Source organism: Dermacentor albipictus, chromosome 2 (genome assembly GCF_038994185.2).
Source record: "Dermacentor albipictus isolate Rhodes 1998 colony chromosome 2, USDA_Dalb.pri_finalv2, whole genome shotgun sequence".
Lineage (NCBI taxonomy): Eukaryota > Metazoa > Arthropoda > Arachnida > Ixodida > Ixodidae > Dermacentor > Dermacentor albipictus.
This window is the reverse complement of record NC_091822.1, coordinates 141,241,446-141,253,751: the sequence shown is the minus strand read 5'-3', so window position 1 is coordinate 141,253,751 and position 12,306 is coordinate 141,241,446.

Here is a 12,306-nt window from a genome sequence, read left to right as displayed (position 1 = left end):
CTTTCTGCGGTAATTATCACGCGAACTTCACTTCTCAGCCGCCATTACTGGCTGCACGCTGAACCAAAACAGCGAAAACACAACCAAGATGAAATGATATCACGCGTTTACGTCACGCAACTTTTTTCTCACTGCGCTCTTCGAGCGGGGAGCAGTATAATTGCTCCGGACAGTTCTCGGCGTAGCCAAAGTGCTCCTGTGCTGCCCCTGGTTCACTGCGCTCCTTCACCTGTTCGCCCATAGGAACGCAGCTGCTCTTGAGAGATTACTTCGGGGAGGCGTTTGAGTGCTCCATGTTCTCCCAATAGAATGCGCCATTAGCTTCAGAAAATATATTGAAAATTAAATTAAATTAAAACGTTGAATAAGCATAACATGGCTATGAGGAACGCCGTAGCGGGGACTCCAGGTTAAACTTGGCCACCTGGGACTCTAACACGCACCCAATGCCGGGTGGACGAGCGTCCCTGCCTTTCGCTCCCATCGAAATGCGGGCGCCGCGGCGTCGATTTGATCCCGCTGTGCCTATAGCAGAGCCAACACGACGGGTGGGAAATACTTTCCCTGACGCCTTTAGTGATTGTTCATTCGCATGTTTTCGTCGCTTCTCTTTTTCTGTATGCATTTTTTTAGCTGATGCTTATAAGCCACTAATGCACATCTTTAGTCCATCGAAGGCTATTGTGCGGCATATTCGCATATGCGCAAAATATTGCAATGCTATTGTCAGGTATGGAAAGGAGAAAATTAAAGGCCCCGACGCTAGGGCGCGTAACCGAAGAAGTCAATAGGTTAGAAACATGAGCGGTAGTAATGTTCGTTATGATTAAACCTCTTAATCATCGAAATCGCTCATAACATATGCCGTGTTTATACGTACACTTCTGGCACAGCATAACGCGAGCAAAAGCAAAACTAAACTGTCGCTTCATCTGAAGTGATTTTCTTCTTTGTCTTTACAATGGCGCATAATAAATGACTTTCTTGCTTACTGAAGCCGCAGGCCTTGGCAAACACCCGCGCCGTACCGATTTGGCGGAGAGTCAAAAGGGAAGCCGTAGCTATCAAAGATAATTATCCCTCGGCGCGCATATTATCGAGATCGCGTGCTGGCAAGAAACGCTCCGATCTGTGAGAATGTTGACCCGTGGGGCCGAAGCGCAGGCACGTGGAACCGAGTTGTGTTTTGCACCACGTTCGAGTCCATCCCTGACCTGGAACTGCGCCGCGTCGGCAAGTTTACGAACCAACATAGACGTTGGCCCATGTATTACACGACACGTGCTAAGTTCAGGAACGATATAAATCAGATAAATAGAAGCAACTGGGGTAGTAAGGGCAAGTTTACGAAAGGGCTGACAAACATTGCTGACCCCTGCACGACGGCGCGAGTTATCGACAAAAAAGTAACAAAATACAAGCGACAGAGATGCTGAAGAGTGTGAGAAAAGACTGGGAGATTAGTCGGGTGAAAGTCTACGGTTCGCTACCGTGTGTGGGAGAAAGGAGTCAGAGAGGGGAGTAAGAGAAGTATAATGTCATAATAAACTGGGAAAGCGTTCGCATAATAGGTGCGTAATTATAATAGGCGGATAATAGGTGGATAATAAAAGCGTTCGCGTAATAGGTGGCCGATGGATCGGAAGAGGCGCAGCAGTGCTTGCAAGGCCTTCTGGTATGTGAGTGACGGTTGGTGAGTGACGGTTGGTGAGTGAGTCACAGGCCACTTTTAAAAAAAATTTTGAAAGTGTTCGCTAAAACACCCTGTATGCCAGCAATGACCATAGTCCAAGAATCTTCGATTTTGGAAGTGGTCTTGAACTCAGCCAGTGTAACGAATTCTGGAGAGGATGGCACTGGACGTCACAATAGTAAAAAGCGACAGGAGTCTCGCTGGCGAAGCACATAGGTGTGCCAAACATCCTAATATGAAGCGAATAAGCTTTTGTATATGCTACCCCGATCCAAAAGCAGCAGGATAATGTCGCATCGGAGTGAAACATTTGTGACGGCAGTTGCAGCTAGGGATCCAGCGAGTCAATGTAGCCGACACTTGTATATGTTTCAGAACTATCTCTTTCCAACAGAGGCCGGGCGTCAAACTGGCCGAGCCCAGCGAAGTATGAGAGACTCCACAGATGGGCACTGAAACAAAATGTGACAGATTGTTTCCTCTTCCACACTGTAGTCACAAGGAGGCTGAAACATGTCCATGGAAAACCTTTCCGTAAGCACTGCAGTGTTTCAATCGACACTCAGAACTCCGGACATTGCTAAAGACAGCTTGATGTAATTGCTTCAACAGTGACAGTTCATCAGGTTTTGTGTTACTGACGCGTATGTGCTTTCACGTGTGTATGAAAGCTGTCAGAGAAGGCAGAACTTGTCTAATGCTTATGTTACATGTTACTCAGTGTTACTCAATACTTAATGCTTTGGCGAAGAGCGGGATTAGATACTCTGTAAGAAAAAAAGGAAAAGGGGAAAGAAAGAAAGCTTCATCAGTCGTGGTTTGATGATTCTAACAAGGACCCTGTTTTTACGTTAGAACGCTGACGGGAACATATATCGTGTGGAAAGCGCACGCCTGCCCGAGCGTATACGCTAATATTTTTTTCTTTCGCAAGAACCAATCCTCAGTGCGCCCTTTCTGCAACGCGTGTATAGCGAAGAGCTTTCGCGACCTCGTAGCCATTGAAGGACGGTGGACGCAAACACGTCTGCCTGGCACCAGTATATATAGTAGATGTCAATAATTTCCTCGTCTGGATGGCAGACGCAGAATAAAGAAGCAAGCAAGGCATGCCCGGCAGCATCTTTTACCGCACAATAACACCATCTTTGCCGACCGGTTTGGCAGCAGCGCGCTGCACACGCGAGCGCTACTGCGCGCCCCGCACACTCGGACTTCTGCATTGCAACTTCTGCAGCCCGCAAACCCACCGGCCGTTCACTTGGCGAAGAACGGCAGCTCAGAGCAATGCCCGAGGCAAAGGACAATATTCACGTTTACAAGGTAAGAAAAGAGACAGAGACAAAAAAAGATTTCAGCTTTATATGTTCTCGCTATTCAGGTTGGCTTCGATTGATTTGCGCTCTTTGAGTTGTGAATTGGGCAGATAATTGGGTTCTATATAAAGCAAAACAAAGTGAATAATTGGGTAGAGCATCGGCATACTGTGCTGGGGGACCTGAAGTCAAAGTGCGCCGTCGCACACCTCATTTATTACTTGAAGAGGTCCGAGACGAGTTGAGACGAGGCGAGACAAGAAGCAACATAACCTCACTCAACCGGAAAGTGCCTGGTTATATATAACGCAATTAATACGTCTCATTAAAATGAAAATCAAAAAGAAAGGAAGGAGGTGGAGGCAAAGCCCTATATGGCGCTGTTACCAACGATGAGTTTCACTTGACACTGTGCAATTTTCGACTTCCTTGTGAACAAACGGTGTTGCCCCCTCGTTGCGGATACGGTATCAGTAATCGTATGACTTGGAAGGGCGGCGGCGGACTGGCGACGGTGACGCTTATGTCTTACAGTAGCACATCCTTGCCAGATGAGTCCACGTACCTCTCGGCCTGACAACTGCGCGATGTACCGCAACCGGGAGCCGTGACGCTTACAGCAATTTATATTATTATTATTATTTGTTTTGCACACACATACACATATACACAGGTAACAGGAAAGGGATAGCGAGGAGCAGGTTGGCAACTGCCACCGGAAGGAGCACAACGCCTGCCTACTCTTCTGAGGGGAGGCGACAGCAACACAGAAATGGAAGATAGGAAGGAGGGGATGAAAAAGGAAAAAGGAAAGGAGAGCGACAGGACAAATCTAAAGACCAAAGTAGAACACTGCAACAGGACAAATCTAAAGACTAAAGTAGAACTCTGCAGCCGGAATTAAAGTGACGCCGCGTCGAACAGCCTCCACAATTATCAACCACGTCCATGGCTAGTTCGCTATGCGGCTGATTGTGTTCTCCACGATGAGACGCCAAGTGAAGCTGCACGTAATCAGCATTTCACGTAATCACCTGCACGTAATCACCGGTTCACAATATACACTACAAGGTGTTTGAACCCGCCACCTCCCATCTTCGAAGGAAGAAGCGTTAGGGTACAGTACTGATCACACACAGTAGGACCGGTCACTAAAGGTCACGCTACAACTGAATGTCGAATGTTCATGCTACAAACGTGAACCTAAGTTAGTTAGGTCTATAAAGGTTAGTAGGGCGCGATGGGCCTGATCACGTTTAGATGCACAGCCACTGGGGTATAAACATTCCTCGAGTGTCGCACACCGCAGGCCAAGGAGATGATAGTTTCTCACTAGTGACATGCGCTGCGCACTGAAAGCGGGACACTCAAGTATAAGGTGCTGAAGTGTCTCGTAACAGCCACAAGACGTACACAATGGACTTTCCGCACGCCCTTGTCTGTAGAAACGTTCGTGCACGTTCACGCAACCAACCCTCAGCTTGAGCAGTTGTGCTCTAGCGCGACGAGGCAAGCCTCGACCACGAACACGGGGCGGGAACGTTCCATTTGCGACGCGCTGATCTGGATGCTGCTTGAGTAGGTGGCGACGAATCAACAGACGAGCGTCATCAAGCTTGCACGTAATTTCTGGGCAGTCACAGTTGTTATGAACGCAACTTGAAGCGAGCCGATTAGCCTCTTCATTGCCGGCGATTCCTACGTGTGAAGGTATCCATTGAGCAACGAGACATACCCCACGTGATGTAATTTTGCTCGCAGAGTCATTAATGCTGCGCACAAGTGGACAATCAAGCTCACTGCGTTGTAACCTGCTAAGGGCAGCACCGGAGTCCGTAAAGATGACAACCATCGATGAATTATATTGCTGTGCACACACACAAAAGCCGTACTGCAGAATCGATGATTGCGCATGATAGAATTTCGACTACCTGGGGTCAGTTATCTTGCACTCAATGTAAGGTACACGGGTGTTTCTTCATTTCACCCCTATATATATATATATATATATATATATATATATATATATATATATATATATATATATATATATATATATATATATATATATATATATATATATATATATATTGTCGTCGTTACATTTGGCTTTGTGGCTGGCCAACGAGACCGCCACTTCGTGTGGCTATACGGCATGTGGCTATATTGTCTTAATGCGAACCGCATGAACGTCAACATTCATTGTGAGATGGGCTCTGTCAGAAAAAGTAGATACTTGAGCAGATTATAAGACTGTTGTGCCGGAGAGTCTTTTTGAAGTCCACCATTATATGCGGAATATAACAGTAATATTATATTAATATTATATTATAATATTATTAATATAATATAATAATAGCATAGTAATAACGAAGATATCCCTACCCCCCTAACCGGGAATTGCATGGTGATGTATGAAACAAAAAAAGGAAAGAAATATAAGTCGCAATTGAAAGACGAATGAAAAAAAAAGCTATCTGCGCAACAGTGGCAAGTCTTTCTTGCCCCACAATGCATTTCTGTATTTGTCTTCCTTGTCTACAAACGGTGTTGCTCCCTCCTTGCGGTTATGCTGTCAACAATCGTGACTTCGAAACGCGGCTGTGTGACGACGGTGCCGCTTATCTCTAGCAGCAGCCTATCCCTGGTGATTTCAGTCGTCCGCTTTATCTGACGATTACGCAATGCATAGCAACTGTAGGAGCCAGGTCGCTTACAGCAATATATATTAGCGTTTACTGATACTATTAGCCTCAGCGTGCAATTACGTACGCATTAGGGAAGTCTCAATTCACTTATCGACTTCTTACCTCTTCATTTCATTCGGCACCATGGTCACATTACCTGGATAAGCGCACATTTTTTTCAGTCAAATGTCACGTCAAACGTCGACAGTCCCGTCACGCTACCAAACAAGAAGTGCTTTGACTGTCCTACGGGATCTTTTTTTTCGCCTACATCTTTTTATTGTCATCTGATTCGCGATTATACGAGCAGTTTTTGTAGCCTCGGCAAGCTTCCAAGCTGTTTTCTGCAAGTTCTCACGAACTTGCTGACGTGAGTGTATGTGTATACCACAGTGACTGCGTTTAGTACTAAGTTTAGTGAACTTCATGCGTACTCATGTAACAACCAGCTATGAAATAAGAGTTGGAGTTGGACTTATAAAAGTTGGATGTCAGCACAAGCACTCAGTCGACCGAGCTATAGCGAGTGACCTAAATAAAGAAGTAAAGTCATTCTCGAAAACTGCACGCACATTTGCCTTGTGAAAAAGCACTTTTATCGATGCAAAGTTAAACCTGACATTTATACATAATGTAGAAACATTTTATAGCAACGGAAACGTTTTGCTGCTTATGGTAGGATCGGTATCGCGAGACACTAAGCGAGGCCACCCCCCTCTGTATTAGCCAGGTCGTCATTCGTGTGTGATTGGGTGCCGCCAGTATGAAGTTTTGCCGGCAACTGATGCAAGTCTGATAAACTCTGACTCGTGCGTTTTCCTCCTGCGTTTGCAAGATTGTGTGCACCACCTGATTTGTTAAGGTCTCAATGTTTTATTTTTTTTTTTTTACACCGCTTGTGATAACGTTGTTCAGGCTTTCCAGGCGCACTTTGGAAAAGGCGGACGTTATTTGCCCGACAAATCGCGATGTGCGGGTAGGTAATTGAGAATATTCAGTAATCAACTTTTTAATCATTCACTCTATAGGGTATATGTTGCAAGTGCGAAATTTAAGCCACGCGTTACCAACGTCACGTTTGCTTAGCAGAAATCGTAAGACCTGCATCACTTTAGAAATATCCGAACTCAAAGTGAGCTGCCAGATAAGTGGGTGTTCCAGCTAACAGCGTCCCAGAAGACCCCTAGACATTGCCATTTGTCGGGCAGATAACGTTCAACTCTTCAAGTAATCCATCTGAACTGGCCAGATTGTACTATATGCTCTATGCGGTGTCTTTTTATATTTTATTTCTCTATATTTCTCAGCAGCTAGCTACGTGCGTGCGTGAAACCTTTAGGAGGGTGCAATAAATAAGTTTACAGTTTTATTTCCTTTATTTGTTATTGGTGTTATTATTCAAGGTATCTGTCGTCGTGGTCATCCAAATGCGCCTTTGTTTAATTTTTCTTGCCCTCTATTTTCTCACGTTATCAACGGCGAAGCTCAGGGAAACAAAGAAGTCGATCTAAATAACACCAGATAAAACCAGAGTCCTTTAATGCGTTTTTATTAAAGGGCTCTGATAATACGCAGACATTTCTACGGCTGAGAGCTTGAGACTTGAATGTTTTACACGTGGCTGCTGCATTCTAACAGGTCATTCCAAGAAGGAGCGGAAGCATCGGTGAATCCTCTTTTTATGGAAGTAGCTGCTTGTTCCCTGCCTGACTCCATTTAGCAGAGTTTCTGGATTCTTTGATGGAGTCAGTGCGCTCAAAACTCAGAAATTTAGTTAACATGGGACGACTTATTCTTCAAAGAAGTTGCCAGCACTCTTGAATATATACCATAGGGTTTTACGGGGGCATAGTAAATAGTGGATGAATAGTGAACGAGAGAGAGAGAGAGAGAGAGAGAGAGAGAGAGAGAGGAGTGAATAGATGCATATTGAAGGCATAGTCAGTGCGTGTAGTAGGTGTATGTGGCGTCTTCGTGTGGGAGTTTTATCAATGTACATAAAATATTTGTCCATCAACAACTGTAGTAGCATGCCAGGTGATCACAGTAGGGCGGAATACAAAAAAAAATTATATATATATATATATATATATATATATATATATATATATATAGAGAGAGAGAGAGAGAGAGAGAGAGAGAGAGAAATGAAACAAAATATGTGCAGAAGCTATCGACGATGATTGCCGAGAGCTTCTAGAAAGTCATTTCCATTATTTAAGGAACGACGCGCTTGGAGCCGTGCATTTGTTGAAGTGAAAATGATTAGTTAGCATTTGTTGTTTCATTGTGTAATTTCGTAGAGAACAGAGCTCAGCAACTGTTCAACCTCAGCGTTCAACCTCAGGTTGTTCAAGAACAACCTCAGCAACTAAACCTTCAGACGCCCCGAAGCTCTCGCGCGAGAGCACGTGCGTTTCAACGAGCTTGGTGGTCATTGATGAACACGTCCCGGAACTCGCTAAATTCCAGCCCCCACCAACCTTCGGTTACTGATCACCGCGATGAAGGCTGAAAGAGCCAAAGAAAGTTATTCGCTTTAAAAAAAGCGTGCGGATAGAGTTCGATGTGCGTTTAACAACGCTATGTGGTCTAAATTATTACGCATACCTCCACCAGGACGACTGGCTGGCTTGTGGCTTCAACCTTATTGACAAAAAGAACGGAATTCAGACGAGGTCATTGGCACGTGCCGACGTCGCCTTCTTCCGACTGTGAGGTGTGTTGGCACGGACGCGCTAAAGAACTCTCCCGTCGATACCGCGAATTTCACTACTCGGCGACGGAGTGACTTCGGTCGCACCCATCCCGCGAAATGTTTCCGTTAGCTCCGCCAAGTTGATCGCCCATCGCGGCATCGGCACGATCGTGGGCCGGACGACATCGAGGCACCCCACTCTGGGCGCCTTCAAGATAGCGATTTCCTGCTCGTCTTCTATAGTTTACCAGGTGGTGTGCCTTTCACTCATTTCAGCTGCGAACTAATTAAGCGATCCTAAATGACCAACGCTCTTAGTAAACTCATAACATGACACTTATTCTATTTTGATGTAAAACAACAACGTGCAAACTTTTCCCGCGTTTCGGGGTTGTTTCGATTGCAATGATTTGGTCGAGGATACTTTGACATCAGAGAAGCTACTTTGGCCGTCGCCGACGCGTATGGCAGTTTTCAACGAATGTGGCTCTGGGGAGCGAGCGACAGCAGCAATATTTTTCGCGCCGTCGCTGCATAGTAAACAGCCTTCTTTACAAGTAATGCGATATCGCGGGAGATGTAGCAACACAGACAGACAGACAGACAGACAGACAGACAGACAGACAGACAGACAGACAGACAGACAGACAGACAGACAGACAGACAGACAGACAGACAGACAGACAGACAGACAGACAGACAGACAGACAGACAGACAGACAGACAGACAGACAGACAGACAGACAGACAGACAGACAGACAGACAGACAGACAGACAGACAGACAGACAGACAGACAGACAGACAGACAGACAGACAGACAGACAGACAGACAGACAGACAGACAGACAGACAGACAGACAGACAGACAGACAGACAGACAGACAGACAGACAGACAGACAGACAGACAGACAGACAGACAGACAGACAGACAGACAGACAGACAGACAGACAGACAGACAGACAGACAGACAGACAGACAGACAGACAGACAGACAGACAGACAGACAGACAGACAGACAGACAGACAGACAGACAGACAGACAGACAGACAGACAGACAGACAGACAGACAGACAGACAGACAGACAGACAGACAGACAGACAGACAGACAGACAGACAGACAGACAGACAGACAGACAGACAGACAGACAGACAGACAGACAGACAGACAGACAGACAGACAGACAGACAGACAGACAGACAGACAGACAGACAGACAGACAGACAGACAGACAGACAGACAGACAGACAGACAGACAGACAGACAGACAGACAGACAGACAGACAGACAGACAGACAGACAGACAGACAGACAGACAGACAGACAGACAGACAGACAGACAGACAGACAGACAGACAGACAGACAGACAGACAGACAGACAGACAGACAGACAGACAGACAGACAGACAGACAGACAGACAGACAGACAGACAGACAGACAGACAGACAGACAGACAGACAGACAGACAGACAGACAGACAGACAGACAGACAGACAGACAGACAGACAGACAGACAGACAGACAGACAGACAGACGGACGGACGGACGGACGGACGGACGGACGGACGGACGGACGGACGGACGGACGGACGGACGGACGGACAGACAGACAGACAGACAGACAGACAGACAGACAGACAGACGGACGGACGGACGGACGGACGGACGGACGGACGGACGGACGGACGGACGGACGGACAGACAGACAGACAGACAGACAGACAGACAGACAGACAGACAGACAGACAGACAGACAGACGGACGGACGGACGGACGGACGGACGGACGGACGGACGGACGGACGGATGGATAGATAGATAGATAGATAGATAGATAGATAGATAGATAGATAGATAGATAGATAGATAGATAGATAGATAGATAGATAGATAGATAGATAGATAGATAGATAGATAGATAAACACTACTCCTATAGGTCACTATCAACAAGCAACGTATTTCGTAGCATATCTCGAGGGCTTATATCTCGGAAACTGCCCACTCTAAGGACAGTGACACGTCTGCACACCGCAAAGGTCGAGGACAGGAGAAAGGACACAACACAGACGCTCATGTGTCCTTTCTGTGACGTGTCTTTTCTTCGCTGTGTTGCGTCCTTTCTTCTGTCCTCGTCTTTTGCGCTGTGTAGACATGTCGATATTGAATCACCGACTCGAACAAGCTACCACTTTATCGCTCTAAGGGTGTCCTTTAAAGGGCCCCTCACCAGGTCTGGCCATTTTGAGCTGACAAGCGCCGTGCATACAATGCGCGCTAACGATCGTGTCTACTAAGTATTACAGCGCCGCGCGCCGCAGAAAGCTGAAATTTCAAACTATAGACGCCGTTTGCCTTGTTCCTCGCGGTCGCCGCGCTCCAAGACGGGGGAATGACCAAAGTGCGCCTACGTACATGCATATATATGCTGTGACGTCGCCCATAGTAACACGCGACGCTCCGAGAACTATTCCAGGCAGAATCTGTTATTTGTGTAATCTGTTGCTTCAATAGAGAAAGTAATGTTTACAGAAACTTCGCACCGCAGAAAGAGAGGTGTACTTACGTTTCGTATGCTTGTTCCCACGTCGCGCAATCGTGCGCATTGAGAGCGAAATTAGCGATGCCATTTTCTACCCCGTTCCAGCACGCAAACATGGTCTGTGATCCACTTGCGTCTGCCTCAGTGTTCGTTTAGCGCTGACTCGTGTCGCTAGTCAGGTGTTCTCGTGCACAGCGCGCAAGAACGTGCGCTGCGAGAAACACGCGCGCGCGACAGCCAGCGGAGCGCCCCGCGCAGAAAAAAAGCGAGAGAGAAAAAAGAAAGATCATCTCCCAAATACACCGTACAGATGGTTACCCATCGAAGCTGAAACGTGCAGCCCCAATGTTTATCACTGGGTTCATAGCGACGGTTCATTAAACGATGGCTCGGTAGGCTGCAGGATCCTCGATACGCAGTTGCTTCTGGCGCTCGGCTGCACGAGCCTGTTTTCGCGTGTCCTGGCTGCAGCATCGGCACGGAGTAGACGAGCTCGCTCCCGGTTTTGCTCACGGCGTTGCTGATTGAAAGCTGCCTGCTTCTCAGGAGTACGCATGACGCGTGCCCTGCCATTTCGGAGCCGGAGAGAAACTACTGCTCCAACGCTCTCAGTTGCGGCGGAGAACGATAGCGATAGCGCACCTCTCTTTCCTTTCTTTCTTTGCGCATGCGCATGGGGTTGCGCAGGAGGATTTTTCGGCGTACAGGCGACAGATGGATGGGCAGATGGAAGAATCGGCTAGCCAGCATGGCTATAAGAAACAAAAAAGAAGGAGGGGCCCATGACGCTTCCGTCACGCAATCTTCCAGCTCCGGTATGGGAGAACGCGAGGAAGGAATTTCGTTTGCGGAGGCTAGACGGCGCAAGTGGAGAGAGTGCCCTTGTTGGAAGTGACGCTAGCCTCCTGAAATCATGGGTTCGCGGTACTGAAGTATTTCTTTCTTGTCTGTTAACGAACCAATTAAAAAATTCTTGCGGTAGAGCTCTCCAAACCTATGGTGTTGGGCTGCTGAGCACGAGGTCACGGAATCGAATCCCGACGACGGCGGCCGCATTTCGATGGAGGCGAAATGCGAAAACACCCGTGTACTTAGATTTAGGTGCACCTTAAGGAACCCCAGGTGGTCGAAATTTCCGGAGTGCTCCACTACGGCGTGCCTCATAATCAGAAGGTGGTTTTGGCCCGTAAAACCCCATAATTTAATTTTTTTTAGCTCTCCAAAGAGGGCGCGTAACAACTTCCAGCGTATAACCAAGATTTGTTATGTGGCCTGGTGAGGGGCCCTTTAAATCTACCCAGTTTGCGTGGCTTCTAGGTGATTTCCTTTGATTAGCCTTGCATTCAGTTAGCAGCGCAATTTCTTCT